The sequence below is a fragment of the Octodon degus genome, unplaced genomic scaffold (genome assembly GCF_000260255.1).
Source record: "Octodon degus isolate 3935 unplaced genomic scaffold, OctDeg1.0 scaffold00001, whole genome shotgun sequence".
In the NCBI taxonomy this organism is placed as follows: domain Eukaryota; kingdom Metazoa; phylum Chordata; class Mammalia; order Rodentia; family Octodontidae; genus Octodon; species Octodon degus.
In genome coordinates this window covers 31,668,026-31,682,986 of record NW_004524577.1, presented here as the reverse complement: position 1 = coordinate 31,682,986, position 14,961 = coordinate 31,668,026, and positions in this window count along the sequence as shown.

Genomic DNA, 14,961 nt, shown 5'->3' with positions numbered 1-14,961 from the left:
GTGCTGGGGGATTGAACCGCGGTCCCTGATGCTTTGCCAAGCTTGTTCTAAGTAGGTGCCTTAGACCACTGAGCCATCTCTCCAGCCCCTGGGCCCCCCCTCTCTTTGTGAGTTCTGTCCCAGACACACAGGAAGTGGACAGGCACATGCAGCCCATCCAGGAGCAGTGAGTGCCCTGGCCCACGCTGCTGGGCACCCTAGAGAGCAGACCTTGGAGAAGACTCGGCTCTGTGGCACTCCTGAGAAGTTGTGAGATCACAGACGCACCCTGCTCTGCGTTGGCTTCCTCTTCCATAATCGGATCAACACGGCAGAACCGAGCCTGGACTAACACCAAATGTGCATTCTGTGATTCTTTTATAGTCTTTTAGGCCAAATCCTGAAACAAGAATTTCATAAGCTTTGCCTTTGTCTACAACCTTTGATTTTCTTAAAGTCTCTGAAAAGAGGAGGAGGGTCACAGCTGGGGCTGTGACTGTTCTTTCTTGCTTCCCTCCCCTGCCCATTTCTGTTGCCTGTTGACCTCCAGGGAATGAGCAAGTGGAACCCTGGCCTTGCCACAGCCTGGCTGCCCACTGGAGTTCATGTCTCTGCTGAAGCAACTCAGATTTGGAGAAGCGAAGACCATGTCTTACAGGATTGCTGGAATCACCAGGTTACTTGCCAATAAAAAGGCCTTTCACATGCAACAGGTGCTCAGCAAACCAGCACGCGGCACCTAGCAAGCCAACCAGAAGTGCCCTGTGCTGCAGGCTGCTCTGGACTACTGCAGACTTCCTTGCAGCTTTCCTCGGTGTCCAGCAAGGCCGGACTGCGTGTCTCTTCATGGTTTCATGCCACATGATCTCATCAAATGCTGTTGACAGACTGGCTGGCCCCTGACTGAGATGGCCTTTTTCCACCAAGGGTGATGTCCTTTACTGCCTTTATTTATTGCTTATTGTCAAGTGGTGTCATCAATATGCTATCCTTTGCCTGAAATGTATACCAGGATTAATGAGAAAGTTAAAGAATTCAAAATTATTGGAGAATATTACAATAACTGGTGTTTTACCATTAGTAACGGGGCTTGAATAATGTCTTACAGGTGTAGATGATAATGTCTCATTTTTGTCTCAATATGCTTAATTTTTATGTCATCATTCATATGCATATGAAAAAATTTTCACCTGTAGTAACCTCTTATTATGATTTTGAGAAATAAAAATTCAGTGTAAGGACCACACTTTATACTATTTAAAAATGACGAGAAAACCAACAAAACATTCCCCATTTTCGTGTGAAGCTCTCCCTTTTCAACCAGTTGTCAGCAGCCCTAAGGATCGAAATAAGTCGACTCCGTCCCAACCTACATCCATCACACTTCGTGCTGGCATGACTTGGAACAAAATGGATAAAACATATTTAAGTTACAACAGGTCCTTAGCTTTTTCCTAGGTGAAATATTAAATAAACACATGCCCTGAGAATAGAGCAAACCCCGCTGTATGAGCCTTACAAAACTGAGAAGTGGTTGTGACTATTAAAACAGCCCATCCATCTACCTGTGACCCTTGCCTGCCACACATTTGAAAATCTCCCCCGTTATTTCTTTCACACGCGCTCCCCCAGTGCTGTCAGATGGGTCTTCCCTGCTTTAATCTTTTGTTCTTTTGTTAATTCTGGATAAACTCCTAGAGTGTAGCAGTATTGCTGAACTCATTTCTGCTTAGATCTCAAGTTTCCACAGCTCCTCTATTACCAAGTGGCAGTGCACCCTATAGGCACAATAAATAAATAATACAACACTGAAGCTATAACAAATCACAAAATACATTATTAAAAAATTAAGAAATAAATATCCCCTTCTTACTTAAATAGAGATTGATTTTATAATGTAGAATGCTGAGGAGAGCTGCTCCGAGATATATTAAGGCCTGGGGACGCTCAGAATACACTGGAATGGACAGTTTGCTCCGTCAGCCAGAGGGGGGAAAATCCTTGGAGTGAATGAATGTATTTGTGAAATGGAAGCTGCTAGCCTCTGTTTGTTCACAAGCCAGGTATGATGCACTACCGACTTCATCGTGTGAGGGTAGAGAGACCTCCAGGACACATCTGTCTTTCCTAAGCACAAATTGTTAGTCTAGATGAAGGTGATGAAGACAAATGCTTCCCTGGAACTGGAGGTGGAGAAACACTGTTCCTTTTCTTTAACTTTAAATCACGATTGTGGCTTCCAAAAAGATATTCTCAACCCAGGATTGTGCCAAGCATTCTCTAAGGTGTTTTATTTAACGTGGAGAAGATATAGCACAGAATAGCTTGCTCCACGGGGTACACATGTCAAGAGGGAAAATTATATAGGATCCCTCCTCCAGAGACTTGAAGCTTTTCTGTGCAAAAGAAAAAAAGCCTGTAATGTTTCAAGGTTCTCAGGATGTCAACCTTGCATCGTACATCGAGGCCTATTTGGGGGTCTATTGACCCACCCAGGCCACACTGAAGCAGCTACCAAGGCCTCCACTCTTTCTCCATCCTGGAACTGTGCGGTATTTCTTTATCTTATCCCTAGATGCATTGATATTGCATAAACTTCCCTGTCCTCTGTAATGACAATAGCTTGGTATAAAAGAAAAAGACAGTGGGTGACAAAGGACCCAACCTTTGCACTATTCCAAAATTAGGAGAGAACTTCATTCTCATCAGCCACTTCATATCCTTATCTAGTTGCTCTCTGTAACCAATAAAGTTAATGCAAATGTCCTCCTAGAGATGAGAGTGTAAGCCAGTCAGAGGGTGCTTCATAAAAGATCATAGAAAATGGTTCACTTACCTTGAGAATAAGACAGTAAAGGAGGATTCACTCTAATTCCAAAGGCTCCTGGCATACCGTTCACCAAGAGCTTGACTTGACTGTTTTTTGTTTGTTTGTTTGTTTTTGTTTTGTTTGTTTGTTTGTTTGTTTGTTTTGCAGAACCGGGGATTGAACTCAGGCCCGTGAGCTTGCCAGGGAAGCACTTATTCTACTGAGCCTTCTCCCCGGCCCTGACTATGTTTTTTATGGCAGTGTACCTTGACTGTCTCTCCAACGAACATAAGGACATATGGTCAAGAAACATGGGCATGAGAGAGCATTTGCTTTCCTTAATCTTTCATGGACAGATTTTTCTGACCTTCATCTGAATTTCTCAGCAACATGCAGATATTCAAGAGCCTGGGCTCCCAGGGATTCTGCCATCTCCAACACATGACTTTTGTCATCACTTTAGACACTAACTTGGATGGCAGCGGGCAAAGAGAAAAGTAGAATGCAAGAGAGATATTTTATGTGTCACGAACAGTGTGGAATGTGTCACTGCTGTGTCCCACTGGCCAGAAGTCATTAAATGATCTTACCTGTCTCCAGCAGGGCTAGAGTGTTCCATCCTCCCCAGCTGGACACTAATGGGCTAGCTGTGAAAAAAGCAATAGAGAGTCAGAAGACCGGTGAGAAACGGGTCATCTGGCATCCCTGACATACTTGCAACACGGTATGGGAAAGCTTAAGTTGTTCTGCACCCCAGGGCAAGTATGAAATTCTTACAAGTTCTAGTAAGTTCTTTGGAATTTAAATTGTTAAGATGACCTATCTTTGGACTCCCACTCTTGTACCTGTCTCCACTCTGTGATGCATCAGTAAAACTGCAAAAGGCAGCTCTTGCTTAGTTCTGAGTCACTCCTTTTAGAATCACTCCTATGGGACTGGGGAGATAGCTTAGTAGAATAAGCGCCTACCTGGCAAGCACAGGGTCCTCAGTTCAATCCCTGGTACTGAAAAAAAGAGTCACTCTTTTTACACACACACACACACACACACACACACACACACACACACACACCCCTTATAAAATGCATGTGAATAAGATAGAGCCTACTTAAGTGTCACAGGTACTAGGGACTTATGGGTCATATTGCAGCACATCTGGTGTTGGAATTTCCCATCCATGTTAGCTCCGCCCCTGAGAATTTCTCATGGCTTGAGACACTCCCAAGAAATGCTCAACTTCTTGGTGCCTCACTGGCATGCTGCCCTTGTCTCTCCTTTTCCCTGCCTTATCTCACTGTGCTGGCATATAGAGTTCCAAACTCCTCTGCTTGCCTCATACAGACATTTCTAGGTTTCCAAGAGCCCCGACCTCCTACCTCCAGCAATTGGTCAGGGTGTTTCCCCAAGAGGTCCTAAGAACACTTTTGCCCAGTTCTATCAGACAATCATCAAGATGTGCATCCACTCACCTTTTTAAAGTACTGTTACAGCTAAGCATCCACTTATTAAAAATCTGTGTTCAGGTTGTACTAGGCACAAGAGTACATAGTGGTGAGAAAGACCAACAACAGTTTTGACCTTATAAGAGTTTATACAGGAGGAGGGGAGACAGTTAAAAATATGTGAATTGTTCTCTTTGATTACAGTTTGTGGTAAGTGTTGCAATGAAAACAAGTAATGGACTGAGACAAAAATACAATTAGAAAGTGGAGCCTGTTCTATGTAGGAAAATCAAGAAATCTGGACCAAAGGGAAGATGTGACAATGAAATTCAGTTGGGTAAGATGAGATGGGATTAAACAAGGGGAAGAAGCATTTTATGCAAAACCAAAAGCAGAGATCCTCAGAGAAGGATGGAGGTTGTCATATTCATAAAAGTGAAAAAAAGAAGATTCTAGAAGCAGGCTGAGATCCACTCTCTCTCCATCAAAGCCTTCCTTTCACAGTCTTAATTTGTGGTTAAGGAACAGAGGCCCAGAAAGTGGCCACATTTCCCAGATCACACAGATAAGTGAGGCCACATGATGGAGTTGTGACCAAAGGCAATACCGAAAGTCTCTTCTGGCCCAGACTCATCCCAACTCTGAAACCCCCAGTGTCTCTGCTCCCCCATGTGCTGGCTGGATATTGACACTCACAGACCTTGAAGTCATTTGGCCATGGACTGTTGCTATGGTTTGTGTCTAGTTGTTCCCCCAGAGCCTCATGCTGTCATTGGGGCAGCTTCTAGAGTTTGTGATTAATAGTGACCCAATGTAGGGATTATGGGTGTGAGTGCTACGGCCACCCTGGGGTGGACACCCTGAACACAGTATAAGGAAGTAACTTGCTAGCTTCTCCAGCCACTGCTCCTCCCTGTTGGCTCTTACTGTTTTGCTGTTTTCTGCTTCCATGAACGGCTGCCCTCTGCCATATGCCACTTTGCCTTGGAGCCAGTCATGTATGGACTGAAACTTCCATTAACGATACACTAAATAAACCTATCCTTCCTTAATTTTGGGTGTCCGGTATTTCACCCCAGCAATGAAACAAAAGTAACTGAGACAACTGCCCTTTAATTCCTGCTACCTGGTCTTTTCCAGCTCCTTTAACAGAGCAAGCACACAGGAAGAACTAGACCAAATGCCAGCAAGACGGAAGTCACAGTAGAGCAATCACGGAAGCCACGACATTCCATCACGCCTACTATATCTTGTTTGCCTGAAGCAAGACACTTGATCCAATCCACATTCAATGGGCAAAGAATAAATGAAAACTAGGAGTCAGGGACTTTAGGGAGCCACTTCTGACACAAGCCACCAGTGAGAGTAGGATATACACGTCTCTTTAATGAGGCCACTGAGATTGTGAATGTGGACACCTGTAGACACCTGAATTGCCTGGAGTGACCCAGGGGGGAGCATCAGAGGGGTCCAGTCAAGTGAGGTCACAGCAGGCAGGGTCATGTCATGCCTTATTAACTCTGATCTGAAGCTGGCATTGATTCTAAGTGCAACAGGAAGTCATTAAGGGATTTCAGAGTGAGAGAGAAGGAATTCACATTTCACTTTATGATCATTTTTGCTACTGATCATCAATGCATTTTGAAGACTTTGTGGAAGCAGAGCTGCAGTGTTGGGGAGCAAAGAAAACAGAAGACAGATCAATTCATTTTATGTGCTGAGTTGGCTGGACTATCGTGTTTAGTGATGTGATCACATGTTATTACAGATGTTCTGTGAGGATGCCCTTGCATGAGATTAACATTTAAATCAATAGCTTTTGAGTGACACAGATTGCCTTTCAGAACGTAGGTGGGCCTTATCCAATCAGTTGAAAACCTGACTAGAACAAAAGGCTGATCTCTCTGAGCAAGACTGAATTAGGTAGGCGATTGCTTTCAAGCTGGAATTGCAGCACAGGCTTGTCCTTGATTTCTTCTGTCTGCTGGTTATCCCGTAGGTTTTGGACTATCTACCCTCAAAAACTCCTGATGATATCTATAAAAGCAATTATGGTATTCTGCCATCACATAGCATAGTTTTTGACTCTGTTTCTCTGGAGAACCCTCATTAACATCACACAGAACAGCTGTGGCCGTAAAGAACCTAAATTGTGTGCCAGGCCCTCTGCAAGATGTCCTGTATATGTCCTCTCCTGCAGGCATCCCACTATGCAGATTTTTATGCCTACTGTACAAAGAAGAGCTCAAGACTCTGATAAATAAGTTAGCCAAGATGATGTGCAAAGGAAGCGGCATGCGTGCCACACCAATTCATTGGGTGTTCATTATTTCCTCCCAGATGATTGAATGTACAACAGAAAAAAAAAAAAAAGCAGTTTTAAAAACCCAAGTTTGGTGCTTTGAATCTGAAATTCTATTTTGCTGATGGTCAATACAAATTCATCACATACAGTACATTTTCCTTACTATTAAAATAACATTTGCAATCTGTGAGGGGCCTTTCTTTTTGCTAACGCGCGGCAATTATATCTTTACACTGCAAGAGCAAATCTGGTTTCCAGTTTCCCCATCCGCATGCTTTTACAGCCAATTGTTAACAGATTAACAGCTTTGGGTGCAATCCACTAGACTGCTCTGGTTTGCCTCAGTGGCTGGGAGTCTGATGACAGGAACAGAGCATAGAAGAGGGGCTCTAGCTTAAGCAGGCCAAGCGGAGCTTTAGTTCCGTTGATAAACATTTACTGGGCTCCTGCTACATTCCAGGCAGTATGCTGTGCATCCTGGGCTCTGGTTCATCAGCCACAACGAGTCTTTCTGAATGAATCTTCTAGATATTCTGAATATAAAAAAGATAGTGTCATGAAATAAGCATATCTAAATGGCAATGATACATTCCATTTTGTGTATCCAAATTATTTTTTATATGACTGTCTGTCTCTCTATCTGTCCATTAATCCATCTACTCATTTCTCTCAAGAATCTCTCAGTAGTGATCTCTGAGTCAGTGGCAGGATTTTGAAACAGCCAACAAAACGATACCATCTGAATATCAACTCTTTATTGAACATCTTTTCTGTAATCTGCAACTACTGAGGAAGCCATTCAAGGGTTGCAGTCGCTTAAAAAGTAAGAGCTATCAATTGCCAGGATTTAACCTTCTGCTCCGCTCTACAATCCAGCTTCTAGGAGAGAGGAACTCAGCAAAAACCTCACACTTAGTTCTGTCCCAAGAGGGAGGGATGATGGAAAGAGTCCAGGTGTATAAACACACCAGGCATTTATTCTTGTATTTCAGTGGATCCTTCAAAGCAGGATATATTGAAGTAAGGAAGGGACAAAGACACTCCAGAAAAATGCGAAGTTAGAATCTTCCTCAAGTGTGTTGGACATCCTCTGCAACGCAGGCGAGTCACTGTCACCACACACACAAGATAGCATGAAAGAGTTAAATAACAAAAGCCTGAGACAACAGCAAACAGATCACACTCAGCTCCAGCTGCAGAAGCCAACCGAGAGAGAAATATGTAGAAAAGACTCAGACTGGATTACAGGAAGCAACCACAGAAGAGGCACTGTTGGGTAATTGCAAGGGAAGCATGCCACTTTATTTTTTTGTCCATAAAATTCCTCATCCTGTTCCATGGCCACAGTTCTGTAGAAGGAAGTGTTCACAGACAGTGGCATTTTAGAGGAAGCATTTTGCCCAAGGCGTCAGCAACAAATTTGTCATCTGAAGGCACCACATGGAGAGAGAAGTACCTCCAACTTCTCAGCGCCGCGAAGACATGAGCCGTCTCCAGAAGAACAGAAAACGCTAGAAAGAAATGCAAATGATGAAGCCTGTCCAATAGCTCAGAAGAGGACTATTTATTCCAAGACAGAATGGCTGGAATTACAGACAGGTAGCTTTGAACTGTTCAGGGAAATACATCATATTCATTCCAAGAAAGTAGACTCTAAGGTGGGAGGCAGCTTGGAGCAGCATCAGAGATAGGTGACACAGATCAGTAGGTAGAAGTGGGTCCACGGGCAGTGGAGAGCCACAGTGGCAAAGCCCTGTTTTATCTGTGGCAAGAAGGTTTGAGGGCAGGACTAGGAAGTTAGAGGAAGAAAGCCATGTTAGATCTTACAGGGTCAGCAGGCGATCAGGCTCATAGTGGAAGGAAATATTCCTAGTGAATGTGAACACACAGAAATAACCGTATGGTTCCTTCACTAGTGACTGGGGGAGAAAGATAATAATTATATTACTGAATATTTTAGCATTCATTCATTGTCCCCTATGCCTAATACCCCCATGAAATCAGCCTCATTGTTTCTTCTATTTTACAAATTTACAAGGAAGCCAAGTAACTTGCTGAAAGTCGGCTCGTTAGTCAGTAAGCTAGAACCCAAACACACATTTAAACTATCCTGCATACTATTTAGGCTTACGATGAAAATATTTATGCTTAAATAAATTATGTGCCCTCTGTTTAATAAATCCTTCCTCAACATGACAACCTCTGCAGGCTTCCGTCCAGATTTCTCTTGCTTCTTGCACTCAAGGCTCTTGAGAGAGTCTTCACACTCTAATTGTTTCCTTACCTGCCCCCGGTGTTAACTCTGAGCTCATTACATCACCAAAGCTGCTCTTGTCCAGGTCAGTGAATAACCATGATGCATTTCTACTGAGCACTTCCTGGTTCTTCTATGGCTCTTGGCAGTGTTAAATGCCATTGACTTGTTGAAACAAGTTCATGCTTTGACTCCTCCTGCAGGCTAACAACCTCCCCATTTTCCTTCATTAGCTTCACGGCTCCTCCCCTTCCCCTTCCTTGTCTCTTCTTCTCCCCACCAGTGCACTTGAAGTCCTTTGGGGCTCTGCTCATCTCCTCTCCACACAGCCCTCAACAAGTTTGCCTACACCTTGGCTGTGTAATCAGCTGCATACCACCGATTCCTGGAGAGGACCCCCGGGTTTTGTTTCTGTCTTAGTATTTTCTGCTCAGCTCAGCCATTCTGGTAGGAGCACCTACTTCTCTTCCAAGCAATGTTCCCTCTCCTTATCATCAATGGAAGTGACTTGATGGGGTTGGCTTCGGGGAGGTCGTGTGATCTGAGCCTTCATTCCACTCTTCTCCCTCTGGAAAATGCTTCAGGAATACACACAACACCAACTGGCTTGGGACTTTCATTTCTGTTGTGGATTCTCCCTTTGCTGTGATGCCTGAACCCGAAAGACACAACTTTAAGCTGCTATATTCATGAGTGGTGGGGCTGGGGGAGTGACCACCACTGTGAATGAAACTAATGGAGAAGAGAGAGAAACTCAGCAGAGGAAAGGATCCCAGTGCTCCATTCGAGGCACTGCATTTCATCATGCCTGTACCTGCCACTCCAATCTGGTAACTACATCTGGTCATAGAATACATGTTTTAACATAGGTATGTGATGTAACATACAAACATGTCAAGTAAATTAGGGGCCAGGGATATATATAGCTCAGTGGCACAGCTCCTGGCTGACAATCACAAGGTCATGAGTTTGATTCCTGGTAGCCAACAGAAACAAACAAAGAAGACTATTAAGTAAATTCAGTATATTTTGGATATTTGGGGCTAAGAAAATATAAAACTGTATATATGGTTAACATTATATTTCTTCTGTACTATGCTGCTCTGAAATGTTTTATTAATTTTATTGGTACATTTTAGATACACATAACTTTCATTATATGGAATTTGTACCTATACATGATGTAGCCTGATTCTCTTTTTTCTCCTTACCCTGCTCCCTTCAACCCCCTCTTCCCCTCTTTATGTACAAAAGCTTTGTTTGCATTTTGCCCTTCTATTCTCTCTTTTTTCTTCCTCTTCCCTTCCTTCCCTTTCCTCTCTCCCCTCCCTAGTTCCCCTTCCTATTTTCTTCCTATTTCACAATAGCTGCTATACATTCTGGTCCTTATTTATACCCTTGGTTTCTCACACTGGACATACATGTGATATTTGAATGCCTGTGTCCAATTTACTTCACTTAGGAGTATGGTGCATCCATTTGCCTACAAATGTCTCAAGTCTATCCTTCTTTATGGCAGAGTAGTACTCCACATATATTACTATGAAAATCACATCTTTATTCATTCATCTGTTGATGGGCATTGGGCTGTTTCTGAGATTTAACTATTATAAACTGTACTGCTCTAAACATGTGTGTGCATATTCTGCCATGCTATGATGATTTTAATTCTTTAGGACGTACACCAAGAAAGGAAATAGGTGGGTCACGTGGAACCTCTAGTTTTAGTTTTTGAGGAATTACTACCAGTGTAGTAATTCATGGCACTCTGAACTTTTATACTACATAACTGAAAATGTCTTTCTCTTTTTTTAAAACCTGAACCCATAAGATAGACAACACTGTATCCATAAACTTGTTCATAATACGATAAACAAATATATCTCTTTGCAGCCCTTTCTCTTAGGCACCAGGCCCAAGCTTAACATGGTACCTGATAACAAAGCCATTTATTTCAAAACTAAGGAGGTATCCTTTTAAAATTGTGAACAATTCTCTATCATTAGCAGCATAACCATTACTTGTAAAAGATCCTTTTTTACACAAAGTAAAGCCAATGTACAGGCATCATCTTCTTGAAGATTGTCACCCAATGGCCCAGAAGTAAATGACTCAAACTCACATATTATCCATTTTGCTGATAAATGCGAATTAGCAACAGTGTTTCATTTTAGACATACTTAACTCTGTATATCATTCCTTGCTCTTGGGATGGGTGTGTGTCTTTGTGTACATACACATACATGTGGGCTCCATCTTAAAATTAGTCATGGGAGATCAGAAGCAGAAAGCAGATGATGGAGGGCATGGCCAGAGAGGTTTATTTTTACCTAATGTGAGGGTGTGGGTCTAAAATGAACCAGATGGGAAATGCCAAAGTCTACCACAGACAGAAAACCCACATGTGGTGTTATTTCAGGTGACATAATCTAGACCTTGGGAAATCTACTGTCAACTTATGTGACTGCCCTGTCTGAGCTTTTAGGACCAGACCACACACTGTGCATGAGAGTAGTTTGCCCTTAAAGAAAAGGGCTGTAAAAACCAAGGGAGAGAAGCAATTCTCATCGCTGAGTAACAGAAGCAAATCTGCCTGTCCCCCCGAATAGGAGGAACTAGAAGGCACTGCACCGAGAACTGGCTGCTGTGATCCTTACGGCAGGGTGTAGACTCCAAGTGAGGTGAAAGCAAGAAGAAATCCATCATCAGAGGTGAGAGCGGAGGCCACGTCTATGTGTTCCTGTTCTGTGTTGCAATTTTCCTCTAGCATGCCCAAAGATGTCCAGAAGAATTTTGTTAGATACCACGTTGCATGAGTGCTCTGGAGGGCTAAAGGAAATATTTATGTCCACACTGGAATAAAGTAGAATAAAGTGAAGAAAGTAGTTCAGAGATGTCAAATAAGAGCTAGCAAGAGCTGACTTAGATGGCTGAGTCTGAAGAAGCTACTTGTCTAGAAAATTTAGATTTTAGTATGTGGTAGAAATGGTAATTGACCTTCAACAGAGATTGATATAGCATAGAAACATGGTTCAGGAAATCCAAGAAATTACTTGGCAAAGGAAACACAATAGAAAAATAATATTTCAATAGGCTGTTGAGTGAGGATTCAGGGTTTTTTTTATTTAGCAGTACTAGAGATTGAACTCAGGGCTTTACACGTGCAAGGCAAGTGCCCCATAGCTGAGCTATGTTAGCAATGTATTGAACAAGTTAATAGCCCTACGAGCTGTATATTTAATGAGTTGATTCATCAGCAATGGAGATACTAATACCACTGTTATGATTTGTGTCTAGTTGTCGCTGCAAAGCTTCATGCAGTCATCAGGTGAACTGTTAGAGGTTGCAATTAGCTCATGATGCAACGCTGGGATTGTGGGTGTGAGTTCTGTACCTGCCCTGGGGCAGCTGGCCTGGATGCACTATAAAGGAGAGAGAGGCGCTTGCTCTCTGCCTCTGCTGCTACAGCAGCTGCTGCTCCTCCCCTTTTACCCTTGCTCTTTCGCTGTTTTTCACCACCATGAACTCCTGCCTTTTCGCATATGCCGCTCTGCCTCAGAGCCAACTGCATATGGACTGAAACCTGCACAAACTGTGAGCTAAATAAATCCTTCCTTCCTTAATTCTGAGTGTTGGGTATTTTGTCCCAGCAATGAGAGAAAAGTAATGGAAACAACTAAATATTCTTCAACATTTGTTAGTATCTGTGCAGAAGAAGTAGAATCACATGTTGAATGCTTATGCGTGAGCTGTCGGGGGAGATGAAGAACACAGGCACAACTTTGCAGGCTCTTCTCACCTGCTGCAGGGATCAAAAAGCTGACTTATTCCCTAAGACGTAGCTACATGATTAAGGAGCTGCTGTTTGTCTGGATCCCTATTTGTGGAATAAAGCTTGTCACCAGCTTCTTTTAAGCATAAAATGGAAGTGAAAAATACACTATTGTGTTCATGAAGCCACTCAGATGTCTTTCACAATGGCTTATATCCTCGTCTAGCCCAGGAATGCGCTATGCAGTATGATTAGCATAAAGCCAGGAAGGGGTTAAGTACTCGAGAGAAGTTCGCTATTACACAAGTCTGTGTCCTGGTTGTGGCCTCGTGTACTCCTGGTCCTCCTTGTGCTGTCAGTGCTTCACAAGAAGACAGGGTCCAGTAAGCTGTCTCCAGCACTCCCAGGGCTTCTGGGGCTGTGGCGAGGGTCAGGCAACCAGGGCAAGGAGGAGAGAGGAAAAGGAGAAGAAGTAGGGGACCAGAATGTGTCTCTTCCTCTTTGCGCCTTGGCAGGAATCTCCAACAGAAAGTGCATCTTTAAGATGCTGCAAGAAAAAAATCTAGAGTTCTATAGTCAACAAAAATATGCATGAGAAATGAAAAACGATGAATTCAGACAAATGAAACGCATCAAATTTATCACTGTACCTGTGCTAAATTATTTTATTTATTTATTTATTTTCAATCCCCGGCAGAACCGGGGATTGAACTCAGGCCCTTGCGCTTGCCATGGAAGTGCTTATTCCACTGAGCCATCTCCCTGGCCCAACTAAATTAAATAATAGAGGGATAGCTTCATGATCCCAGATGGAAGTGCAGGAATAGAGGGAGAAATAAAGATGCAGAAAGAGCAAAAATCTAGTTGAAGCAGAAGAACACTGACTTAACAATGATAAAACTCTCCTGCATGATTAAAAATGCATAGATGTTAAAGTTTTATAAATGGTTGCATTGTTTGATTTATTGGAAAATTACTAACTTAAAAGAGATTCTAATAAGTTAAGACATATGCTGTGATCTCCAGGTAATCATTAAGACAATAAAAAATACATATAATTAACAAACTAGAAAGAGGGAGATGGAGTAAAAGGAACTTGATTAAACTACAATATGGCAAGAAAGGAGAATAAAAGGAGCAAAGAAAAGATGGGGAAAAAAGTGAAATGGCAAATTTAAACCCAATATATCATTAATTTAAATTAAATGTGAATAATTGGATATCCCTATTAAAAATAAACATGACAGACTAGCAAGACTCAATTATATGCTATTCATCTGAGATACAACCAAAGTATAAAAGTACAGATAGGCTGAAAGGAAAAGAATTGAAAAAGATAGACTATGAAATCAACCAATAAAGGGGACTGGAAAAGCTAACCTAATATCTGGGGAAAATAGGCATAAGACACAAAAATGCTACAGGACTCTTCCAGTGAGCCCTTTTCAGCTCAGTCTTGCTCTCAGCCCAATCTTCAACCAAAGTGGTTTTTCTAGAACTTTCAGATTGATTTAATTGTCCCCCCCCCCATGAATCTCTCCCATTGCCCTAAAAACTATCTTTATTCTGGTCTTCGCAGATCTCCTGTCATCCTCGATGGGAGAAAGTTTTGCCTCTTGCAATGCCTCATTGCTTTCCTCATGTGTTCTTTGGTAATAGCCAAGGTATTTCTGTTCTCGAACACTCCCGTTGGCTCCCTTTTGGTTCACACCTAACACCCATCATCTCCACCCTGGGCCCAGGTATTACTCCTTCTTGTCCTCAGGTAAGCACCTGAGAAAATCTCTCTACTCCCCACCCAGAAAGTCTGATTTAAGCTGAAGTTTGCATAGCCTTCCGTGTTAGGGTTTGCCCTTTCTCTTTTATTGAGATGAGAAACTTAGAAATTAACATGAGAAGAAATCTATACTGACCTATTGAAGGACAGGAGACCTTGTGGAACTGAGATAACACATCCAGATGAGGCCCTCACAGACCAACCTGCCAACCAGAAGTGACATGCATAAGGTCATCCTAGACCAGCAGTGGCACGCGTACGGCACACATGTTGCAGTAGGAGGTTTGTTATCACTGAAAGCTCTAGAAGGTTCCCCATCACCATCCGAGACCGTCCAGCTCCTGCCAAGCTGGCCCCAACCCAGAGCTCTGCTTCAGACAATCTCATTATCCAAGCCAACCTGTGCATTTTTGTGGCAAATTAAATAGACATTGTTCTAAGCTCATACAGTTCCCACTACCAAAGATAAGTGATACAACAGTCAGTTTTTATGTGAAATCTTATAGTAAATATCATGACAATTTTATGAAAGAATATATCACTATAACTGAAATGAAGTCTTATTTTGGAGCAAATATACACAAAGAAACTGAAATCTGTATATGGGATGTCTTCTATACTGA